Source organism: Lathyrus oleraceus, chromosome 2, assembly GCF_024323335.1.
Source record: "Lathyrus oleraceus cultivar Zhongwan6 chromosome 2, CAAS_Psat_ZW6_1.0, whole genome shotgun sequence".
In the NCBI taxonomy this organism is placed as follows: Eukaryota; Viridiplantae; Streptophyta; class Magnoliopsida; order Fabales; family Fabaceae; genus Lathyrus; species Lathyrus oleraceus.
This window is the reverse complement of record NC_066580.1, coordinates 419238717-419251577: the sequence shown is the minus strand read 5'-3', so window position 1 is coordinate 419251577 and position 12861 is coordinate 419238717.

Below are 12861 nucleotides of genomic sequence, written 5' to 3'. Positions count from 1 at the left end.
CTCACTTGCAACATGAATGAATTCCCATTAAAAGTGAATTACATTCTCAATTCTCTTTTTAATTCATATCATCTAGCTTTCTCATGCCTATTACCTCCTTCAAGGAATCAAATATTGCCCACTTTAATGCCTTGGTCAAAATATTTATATCTTACAACTCTGTCTTGCAATATTAAATTTCCAATTTACTCTTGCTCACTTGATCTCTTGGAATACAGTCTTTTTTTCTTTCTAAATATGCTTATTTTTATTTTATATGTTCATAACCTTATGATTTCTATCGATATAGAAATCAATAACATAACTCTAAACTAATCCATATGAGTCGATAACCCATCAACTCATATCCCTTAAAACCATATCATAATTCAATCAAAGAACGAAAGTGGAAGTGTATCTGAGTTTTGATTGAAATTCATGAAGGTTTGAAGGTATGTGATCTTCCGATTTATACAGTTCCTTAGGGTTCCTTGAATCTCTTCTGATGGGGATAAAGAGAGAATCCTGATAAACCGTTTATTTCAATCTGCTCTACAAATAGGGACCATAACTCATATAAATAACCTTATTGTTATTTCTAAGTTTTCAATATTCTATTTTGATCACTCATTAATTTAGATATTGACTTATGTATCTACACAAGAACCTTTCATGACATATATGCCCCTATCTATAGACTTAATATCAATTAGACCACTTTAGTTTTGGCTAATTAAATAATGGTCCTAACGCATATAATATTACTTTTATAATCCAAAATTCTAACAATCCCCCATTGATCACATATGTAACTTTTCACACGTGTTAGACTTTATGAGCTTAAATTTTTCCATTATATTATTTAAGCATATCCAAATTATCTCGTCCATTAGTCATGCCAATATACATAATCAAACGTATTTTTGTTATATTAATCATAATTAAACTCATCAAAGATCACTAATAGTGAAACAACTAAATGACATAAATTCATCATGAAATGTGTAGCATGAAAATCACATGAAATTGGTTTGTACGTGTTGATTTTCAACTGGTCATACTTTACTTTAGTAATATTATTCAATAACCTTATTGTACAAAGTATAAGCAGATGAATGTCAGACTTTATAAATCAAAATATTCAAAACCAGAGTATGCATACATAGTATCAAACATCGAACATAAAATTGATAATTGATTAACTCCTACTAAACTAAAGATTCCTCTAACTGTAAAACACCCATATGAGCAGTGTACTCATGAAAGACCTTGGGTGGAAGACCTTTTGTAAGAGGATTTATTATCATGGAGTTTGTCCCTAAATGCTCTATGGAAATTTGTCTACTTTGTACCATTTCCTTAACAACTAGAAACTTAGTTTCAATATGTTTTGACTTAATCGAACACCTATTATTGTTGGAGTATATGACGACTGATTTATTATCACAATACCATTTCCTTTTAAGCACTAACTGGGACTAAATTTGTCTCTCTTAGAAACTAGAGTATCCACCGACAAATATTCCTGCATGTTAAACCTTTTAAGTACTTTTCAATATAGCTCATTTATGATAATCCTAGAATACCCCAAGATCGGTCTCGGTGTATCTGTATTCCTAATACAAAGGACGTGTCACCAAGATCTTTCATTTAGAATTTTCTTGATAGAAATTTTTTGGTTTCGTGCATCATGCATATATTATTAGTGGCAAGAAGTATGTCATCGACATACAAGACCATGAAAATATACTTTCTCTCACTGAATTTGTGATACACACAATCTTCAACAACATTCGCCTCAAAATCAAATGAGAGAATTAATTCATGAAACTTATGGTACCATTGACGCGACAAATGTTTTAGTCCATAAATGGATTTCTTCAATTTGCAAACCATATTCTTTGAGTCTCTTAACATAATTTTTTATGGTTGCACCGTATAGATAGTTTCATTAACGTTTCCATTGAGGAATGTCATATCGATATTCATTTGATGGAGTTCCAAATCATAATATGCAATAAGAGTTGTGATTGTACTAAAAGAGTCTTTCGATGAAACCGGAGATAAAGTCTCTTTAAAGTCAATCTTTTCCTATTGGGTATAACCCTTAACTACAATATGAGCCTTATACCTCTCCACATTACCATTAGAATCTCGCTTGGTCTTAAAATTCCATTTGCAACCAATGGTTTTCATACCTTCTGGTAACGAGACAAGTTCCCAAACCTCATTTTCTTGCATGGACTTATACTCCTTCTTCATTGCTTCGATCCATTTTTCCGAGTTGGAATCTTGCATGACTTGGCAGAAGTTGATTGGATCATCTTCCATCATACCATTATTTTCTCATGTTCTTCGAGAAAGACTATGTAATCATATGTAATAGCATTTATCTTTTCTCTAGTGGATCTCCGAAAAGGTATTGGTTCTCGTAACACTTGTTCTTAGGGATCTTTAAGTTTGTTCTTCTTAAGAAAATTCAATAATGTCTTGTGGAGGTTCCATACTTGTTTGATTAAAAGCAATTGTATGAATCAGTTATGGAATCGTTATCGATTCTTCCTCTAAAACAAATTCTCTAACCTTATTCTCCCCCCCAACTCAATATCCTCAAAGAATATGGTTGTTCCCGTCTCAAAGATTGAGTTTAATTTGGGATCGTAAAATTTGTAGCCTATAGTTCTTTCAGAATAACCAATAAAGTACATGTGCATTGTTCACGAGTCCAATTTCTTTTTATTTGGCATATAAGGCCTAGCCTCAACTAGACATCCCCATGCCTGAAAATGTTTAAGCCTTTTTGCCCAGTCCAAAGTTTATAAGGTGTCTTGGCAACTGCCTTTGTTGGCACTATATTTAGAATGTAAGGTGTGACCTTTAGGTACGGGCTCAAGTAATTACCCACAAAAATGAGCGGGTATGTGCACCTTGGTATCCACCCCGCTAATACCTACACAATATTTATTTATGTATTTTAATTTTAATTTATATTACTATATAAAAATGTATGTCTATCAATTTTAAAAAGTATATCAATGTATAACCATTACGTATTTAATATAAGTTTCGTTTATTTCAACAATATATTTTTTTAAATATTTTTAATGTTTTTAAAAACTTAAAATGATATAATATTTTATAATTGATCTATTTATTTTTAATATGAATGCGGGTAACAGGTGCTAACTTTAGCGTCCAAGCGGGCATGAACTCAGATACGAGGATTTTTTTAAATCACGTGTATGAGGATGGATATTATAGTACCATGTCCAAATCATGCCCATTACCATCCTTAAACAAAAGTATCATGATTCACCGCTTCAATTCCCGTCTCAATTTGTATATGTTGCCGATAACAAATTAGGCCGCAAACATACACCATTAAAAATTAAATTAGTAGTATTATTATACACAGTTTTATTCAAAATTCCACCATATTAAAATCAATAACATAATAAAAATTCATAGACACAAATTGGAATATCAAAAGAATCTCAATTTTATAACCCTAATATAAAAGAAATCTCAAATTTAAATTGAATAAGATATGGGTGGCTCTAATACCACTTGTTTGAATAAGATCTAGCTGTTGAATTCAGCTCCTTCTTCTGTCACTTGAAAGAACTTCCTCCCTTCACAGAACAGGAGTTCAATGCTCTCATAGACTTGATTGTGGAACCAAGTTTGAGTAAACAACCTCCATCCTGCATGTTTGCAGTTAAGTCATCCAAGCTCACACCTTGATGAATCCCTGCTTCTTCTCCAAAGACATCAGACACTCTGATGCATGAGTCTTCAGAAGGACCAGTTAGAAACTAACCCTTCAGCTATACCAAGGATTCCACTTCCTAAAGCAAGGTTGTTTCCATGATGTCAAGAATGCTGCCACTTGTTCTTAACTCCACAGTGTGCATTAGCCAATGCACTTCCTTACCTAGATCAGAAATAAACTGATCCAAGTAACCACCATCAAGACTATGATGTCTTCTTCTTCTTGTACACACCAAGGCTGAACATGTTTCTTGCCAAGAAACCTTTTCAGAGATCATATGCTTTTGCTGCCACCAAAGAGATAGATCATAAACCAATGTACTATCCTTCCTATGGTTCTGCATAGGGTCTTGAAGAAGAGATGTTCCAACATCTTTAAGAACATCAGTTATCTTGAGCTCCAAGGATAATCAATTAAATACTTGTACTTGGCACAAGTAGACATTGATCTTAAATCCTTTCCCAATTATCCTTTCAGATACTTCCATCAAAAGAATATTTTGAAAATACTCTTCTTGTGTCAGCATCTTCTGCTTGCAAGCACCTCAACAGATTTGAGAATCTTTCCAGATTATATTCACCCTTAGATGAGAGAGATGAATCCTTCCTTGCAGATGTGTCACACAACAACGAGAACCCATGTGCCACAGGTCAACAGCCAACCAGACCCTAGGCTGACCAACCGTGAGGAGGTTAACCAAAACTCCCCCTCAAATTACCAATCATGGAAACTCCACATCAATATCCATGCATTGTACACAAGTGTCTCAACATGACATACACTATCCCTACCAGTGGCAACTAACTCTATGAGTTATACCTATGCATACTCCAATCAGACTCCAGTTGACTATAAGTACTAGTGAGACAAACAACACCAGTCAATAGTAGATATGCATTGCCAGAGCATACTACCTCAACCAACCTCTGAATCTTCATATTCTCACTTCTTGAAAGAACTGCCACTTCTGAGCGAGGTGTTTGAATAATAAGACTCATGGTTCCAATCCTCTTAAATGAAATAGCAATCAGGTTACCCCATTATTGACTTCTAACATCCAGAGGACTTGTCTTCCAACACACCCTAGTACTCCAGAGAACAGCTATCCAGCCCTGATCAATCTACAGGAGTAGGACAAGCAGCAGGAAATTGCACAATGTCACATCTCAGCCAGCTCCACTTCTAGAGACCAGACCTCTACATGTGACCTTCTTGAGCATACACACAGTTGACCCTACCCTTGTCAACTTAGCACACACAGATGTCTCCTCTTCCAGGTCAGGAGTAGGTTCCAAACAAGGTCTCCCGTTGTTTGACACCTAAAAATATCTTCTCTTCAACCAGTAGCTGCATACGTGTTGAACAACATGTTCTAACATCACATAGAACATTAGTTCCACCTCCTTGGAACAAACTTTCCTTGAAATTCTTCAAGGTCTTCATATACATTACCCAAAAGTGTAAAAGAATCAGTGATCAGTTGATTCTTACCATCCTGAAGTGAGAACGTCATGATGAGTGGTCTTGAGGAGACTCGAGTATCTTTGACATCTTCAATAGATTATGATGAAATCTTGAATACAACAGCCTTTCATCCACATGAGGGGAAACTACATCAGAGTTTGAGTTTTGCCAGGTATTATGCAGCGGAAATCATAATACAACTCAACCTATGACCACACACTTCACCAGATCAGCCTCCAAGACCATACCAAGTTTGAATGTGATTCAATACTGGCACAGCTGTCCCACACAAAGGGCAATTGCCAACCTCCAGAGACAGGTACACACCATTCCCGTCATGAACAATCCATCCACCTACTTCAAGGGACCATTCAGGGAAATTACAGAACCTTTCACAGGTTCCAGCATCAGTACTAACATAACTCCTTGCAAGATACCAGAAAGTATCACCCATGGATCTCATCCAGAAACAGACAGGATGCCTGCTCTGATACCAATTGAAATTCTGGCATAGTCAGATTTCAGATGTTCTACTCCAAGTCATGACATCTGATCCAACATTGTAACTAATACTGCAAGACAATTATTAAACCCTGTACTAATATGCACACGTTCACAGATGTCACGACATCTGCTTCTATATCACACTAGAATGGAGGAACACCTAGTTTTGTGCATCTGGTGGAAAGACTCAGCAGAGATCATCCATAGCACTAAATTCTGTTATTTTCTTACACAGTCATCAGCAAGATGTCTCAATAGTGATTTGAACATCAACTATTACATTATTCCAGTTTGCTGGCCTTGTACATGTATTTCCTAAAATAAAGGTTGAACACGTTAATCTAATTTCCACTTATTAGATTGCTAACAAATAGACTATTTGTTAGGTTCATTAATTGTAGGTTAGTAGTTGGTTTCCTGGATTTTAGCTCAGCTGATGGATTCCTAAAGAATAGCCAGAGAAAAATACTGAACAGAAAAACCAATCATCCTACACTTTAGCACATGCTGTTGAGAATGAATGTCACAACATTCAGTTCGACAGCCAGAACATATGCTGATTCTGTTATGTTCCTGAAAACGGACAGTGCTAAATTTGCTGTACTGTGAAAAAACCAATCAGTCTCTACCTCAGTATCAACCTACAGGAACAACTGTCAAGACATCCAGTTTGACAGTTTTACAATGATCCTTTGGCCAGGTCTGTTATCCTCGTGAAGACCAGACTTAAGTAAATACTGAACTGAAACCAACATGCCTATTATTCAACATATGCTGTCACTGATGAATGTCACAACATTCTGATTGACATTCAAACAGAAGGCTATATCCCAGGTCTGTTATTATTTTGATAAGCAGACTGAAATACCAGCTGAGTTATGGCAAAAGGATTATAACATGCAGAAGGAAAACAAACACAGGAAATTGTTAACCCAGTTTGGTCCAACATGACCTACATCTGGGGGCTACCAAGCCAGAAAGAAGATCCACTATCAGCAGTATTAATTCAGAGTTAAACTCCCCCGTTTACAACTCTTCACTTAATCCCTACCCAATGCAATCTATACCTAGGAACTCCTAGATAGAAACCTCCAGTTTCCATTCCTATCACTACAAATACAATGTAATGTTAAAACAACTTGAAGTTGCTTCACAACTTCGTTCAAGACCATAACAACTCTTGCCTACAGGCTTTGAGTTACAAATACTCTCAGTTTTGAACACTGAGAAACACATGGTAACCTTCCCACAGATTGGGAGGTTTACCTCACACACACCCCTAAATTTTCATTCCATGAGGCTTACAAAAACTAGGTTACAATATGCTATTTATAACCTAATCACCCAACTGGATTTGGGCCTTCAGAAATCGCAGCAAACTTCTCCTTTGCTGTTACAAAGTCAGCAGAAACTTTCTGCTACAATCAAGGTCTTCAATCCTAAAATCTCTCCATATATATCTCCTTATTTTGAGCCTATATATATTCTGATTGAGTCTTTAAGACCTCCACATGGGAGTTAGGATATTCACCAAATATCCTCACTAATCCTAGAATATATACTGAATTAATTAATTCAGTTTTCTACACATGTGCGATGTCACAGACATGATGTCGTGACATCGTACATGACATGTTGGTCCAGATGTTGAACTTCTTCAACCCAACATATTAAAACAACAGAGATGATTACATTATTTGTTTTACAAAATTAATGCCAATCCTAAGGATCCTAAGGTATTAACAATCTCCCCCTTTGACAAATTTTAGCTAAAACAAATAAACATTACACTGGACAATACATCCCAATATGAGTATGGTCTTCATCTCTGTCATTGTTTCCACCACCACAAACACCAAAGTTGGTGTACATGAGGAAGTAGAGGTACAAGAATCAGTTGCATCAGAACCCTTCCCTTCACCGGTAGAGCTTCCAGAAGAATATGTAATGTTGAGTACATAGATAATGTAACTCAGATCACAAGACACAAGTGATATGCCCAGTTAGTGACTTCTGTGCCTGAAGCCAACTTCTGCTTGCTACCACATTTTACTTGCTTCTGGTACATTCTCAGGGCTATATTTCTCTCCCCCTTTTTAGCTAAACATTTGTAAAGGAACCCCTCACAAAACCAGATCCAGGCGCTGTTTGCCCAAACCTTAACATACCCCATGATTTAGAGGGAATGAAGTGTTTCTCTTGTGAGAAGAAGAGGGCTATTACATCCTTTAAATAGTCCAGCCCGTGCTTAGGAATTAATGGTAGGAATAAATGCTTGGTCAAGATTCATTAATATTTGCTAAGAAACAGTCAGAGAATCACCAACAAAATCTCAAACTATCTTTGAATACCTTTTATAGCTCTTGACTGTTTCTTTTCCAAAACAGCAGTTCCAGTGCATGAAGACTATTCCCTATATGAAGTCAGTCACGTTGCACGTGATGTCTTAACATTCAACGTGGCTTTTGCCTGCATTCTTCAATTATTCTTCCTCTCAACATTTTCTAAGACCACTTTCGTACCTCCAGTAGAAACTTGACATCAGGCACCACTACAGCCAAAATCCCACACATCAGTAGATGGTTACTCCCCCTGTAACACACAACTGTAGCACTCAGGCTTATTCTGATATATCATAATTAGACACATCACATCCATATTTCCTAATGACTGTGAGCTTCAGAAGGAAAACTATTGTCCCAGGCAATGTCATGACATCCGGTCAGACATTCTTGTGCTCACTCAGCATTGACATGCACCACATCATCCCAATAGCTAACAAGGTGCCATGCCTTGTTATCTGAGAACACATAGACCACCAGCTTGATGATTACTTGCAGCACAAGGATATAACTCCCCCTGTCATGAACATCCAACTCTCCTCTTGATACTTGGTGATCACACAGGAACATATCCAACACCCCAGAGTTGGACCTTCAAATACTTCTTGATTCAAAGAGAACTCAGACCACTTGATGAATGGAAAACATAAGACGCATCTTCATGTCTTCAAGAGCACCCCCTCTGTTCAACCCTCTGGGCTGAACACATCCACACTCTGTGTCAATCTCTCTTCTAACCAGAACAGACACCACTTCACAAAATGTTCTAACATTAGTTAGGACATCCTCACAACATAACAAGGAACACCATCTGATAATCTTCAGATATCACTGAGTCACCAGCTTAATCCAAAAGAAACCAGACACAAATTGGGACATATACATTCTCATCCCATTATAAGAGATACTCTTCCATAAATAGCTTAGTACTTCTACCACAAGCTCCAAGAGATGAATAGAAAAACATCTCCTTTTGTCTTCAACTTACTACTTTTCTGCTCAAAAGTAATTTGTCTCAGACTTTCCTCAAGAATAATCAGCTACCATATGTTGATTTTCTTGATCCTTCGAACTGACTTCTGAGATAGACTAAATGCCACTGGTTGATTACCTCCTTCATGAATCCTCATAAGAAAAAGTCAAATGCCACTTTTTGACCTCTCCACATTTATCAGACTTCTCCCAAAGATATTATGACCTTCCAAGTGAGACTTGAACTTCAAGCTGCATGTTAAACAAAACTTAGATTCTCTAAGACATGTAGCATCTTCTCCAACCAGCAACTCCAAAGTACTGCAATGAGAACGATCCTTTTGACGTACCCAATCTACACCTCTGTAGATCCTTCTATCTTAAGTTGATGTGCCACTTCACCAACTAAGATTCTGATGTTGAACCAAATGTCACAACATTGTGCTTTAACATCTAGCTGTTGAATTCAGCTCCTTCTTCTGTCACTTGAAGGAACTTCCTCCCTTCACAGAACAGGAGTTCAATGCTCTCATAGACTTGGAAGCCATGGTGTTTATGTTAAGAATTTGGAGGCATTATTTATTTGGTTCCATATTTGAAGTGTTCAGTGGCCACAAGAGTTTGAAGTATTTATTTGATCAAAAAAAGTTGAATATGAGGCAGCGAAGGTGGCTCAAATTTATGAAGCATTGTTATTTTGGTTTGAGTTACCATCCTGGTAAAGCCAATGTTGTAGAATATGCTTTAAGTAGAAATTCATTGCATATGTCAATGCTTATGGTTTGAGAACTGAAGTTAATCGAGCAATTCAGAGATCTGAGTATGTTGTGTAAAAGGACTCCTAATATTATGAAGTTGGGTACGTTGAAGCTGACTGGTGGTATTCTTGAATAGATCATAGAAGATCAGAAATCATATTTGGGATTGATTGACCGGTTAGTTTTAATCAATAAAGGTAAAGAGGTGGATTTCATAATAGATGAGAATAATGTTATGCGTTTCTGTGAAAGAGTTTGTGTACTTGATGTGATGGAGCTTAAAAAGAGTATTCTTGAAGAAAGTCACATAAGTAATGTGAGTATTCATCCTGGTACTACTAAAATGTATCAAGACTTGAAGAAAATGTTTTGGTGGCCATAAATGATGAAGGATATAGCGGAGTTCATTTATGCGTGTTTGACTTGCCAAAAGTCGAAGATTGAACAACAGAAATAACCGGGTTTGATGTAACCATTGGATATTTCTAAATGGAAGTGGGATGGTATTTCCATGGATTTCGTGACGAGTTTTACTAAGACATCTAAAGAGAATGATTCAGTTTGGGTTATAGTGGATAAATTGACTAAATCGGCTCATTTCATACTAATTAAGATCAGTTATTCATTGTAGAAGTTGGTTGAAGTGTGTTTTGATAAGGTTGTTAGCTTGCATGGTATTCCTTCGAGTATTGTTTCTGTTAGAGATATGAGATTTACATTTAGGTTCTGGGGGAGCTTGCAGGAAGCCATGGGTACTAAAGCTGAAGTTGAGTTTTGCTTATCATCCGCAAACAGACGGTTAAACAAAAAGGATTATCTAGTCTTTGAAGGATTTGCTGAAAGCTTGTGTTTTGGAGTAGAAAGGTAACTGAGTTAGTTAATTACCCTTGGTTGAGTTCACTTACAAAAATAGTTTCCATTATAGTATTGAATGACACCGTTTGACGCTTTGTATGCTAAAAGGTGTAAGACACATTGTATTAGTATGATTCTGGTGAAAGTGTTATGCTTGGACCTGAGATTGTTCAGCAGACTACCGGGAAGATCAACATGATCAAAGAGAAGATAAAAGATTCGCAGAGTCTCCATAAGAATTATAATGATAAGAGGAGGAAATCACTTGAGTTCCAAGAGGGAGATCATGTATTAATGTGAGTCACTTGGGTGATATGTGTTGGTCATACTTTGAAATCTCGAAAGCTTACGTCGTGTTTCATTAGTCCTTATCAGATTATGAAGTGAGTAGGAGAAGTGGCCTATAAAGTTGCTTTACCACTGTCTCTTTTGAATCTTCACAGTGTGTTTAATGTGTGTAGGTGCTTGATTGGCTGCATTATATGGTAAAACACTAGCTGGATTCTAATGTCTTGACTGATGTCATGACATGGTGTGTATGTGTGACTGCATTGTAGGTTAGAATATCTAACTGTACTCTGATGTCTTGACCGATGTCATGACACACTTGAGTAGTTACTGCAGGATTAGCTAATACAAGATTTATTGAATGTCAAACTGGATGCTGTGACATTTATACCTGTCAGTAGATACTAAGGAATAGAACAGCTGGTGTTCTGTTAGAACTTAGTATTTATTTCCAGTCTGGTTATCAAGGAAAGACCAGACCTGGCATAAGGCCTACTGACTGAATGTCAAACTGGATGTTATGACATTCATCATATACTGAACAGTAGACAGAGTGGTGTTCTGCTATACTTCAGCATGTTACTTAGTCTGTTCTTCAAAAGGATAACAGAACTGACTTAAGGCCAGATGTGTAAATGTCAAATTGGATACTTTGACATCTATTAATGTAAGCTGTTACTGTAGTATGGTCATTTTGGTCATATACAGGTCAGCAAAATTGTACAGTCTGTTTTCTGAAAAAACAGACTCAGCATATGATCCTTGATGTCAAGCTGAATGTCGTGACATTCATTCCTGACAGCATATGCTATATTGTAGGTTGTTCAGTTTTCTATTTCAGCTTTTTCTCAGGCTATTCTTCAGGGATTCAACAGCTTAGAGAAAATCCAGGAAATCAACAACCAAGCTACATTTAATGAACCTAACAAATAGCATATTTGTTAGTAACCTAGATGTTGAATTTATGGGAACTCGCGTGACCTTAAATTCAGGAGAATACAAGTGCAAAAGCCCAGGTACTGCAATATAAAAGGAAGTCGTTCCTTCATTCAGTTTTGGGGTTTTTGAGGCGTGAAGATTTAGTGTGTCCATCATACTTCACTGCTGTATTTTTGTGAGTCTTGTATTAGACATATCTTGTAAGCCAAGTCTTTATCACGTTGATGATTGCTTTGGCATAGGGTGTTCATTGAGTTGTAAGTGTTGTGTCGCTCAAAGCTTTTAAGCGTGAGTGCTGTGTATCTTGATTAAAGCTGTTAAGCACAATCAAGAGTTGTTTGAAGTGTGACTTCAAAGTTGTCTTTAATATTGATTAAAGGTAGTAATCACTGAGGTGATTGAGGGGGAGTGAGTAGGAACTCTGATCTTAGAGTAAGATTGAAATTGCATTGGGTAGGGATTAAGTGACAAGTTGTAAACGGGTGAGTTTAGCTTTGAATTAATACTACTGATAGTGGATTTCCTCCCTGGCTTGGTAGCCCCCAGATGTAGGTCATGTTGGACTGAACTGGGTAAACAATTACTTGTGTTATTTACTGCACTTACTTTTAAGTTCTGCATAATTCTTATCTGTGCAGAATTGGATGTCATAACAACCCGTGTGACATCTAAAGTCTGATAACTAGAATTTCAATTGGCATCAGAGCAGGCACCCTGCCTGTGAATTTCTGGGTGAGATCTAGGGAAGTTACTTTCTAGTACCATGGACAAGGATATAGGACACTCAAATAGACCACCCATGTTGGATGGCTCTAATTATGATGACTGGAAGCCTCGTATGATAGCCTTCTTAAGGTCTCTAGATAGCAAAGTCTGGAGAGCTGTCAACAAAGGATGGGAACATCCAACGAAGATAGGTGAAGATGGAGTCAGTGTGCAGATTCCTGAAGAAGAGTGGGACAAGGAGCAAGAGGCATTAGCTCTTGGA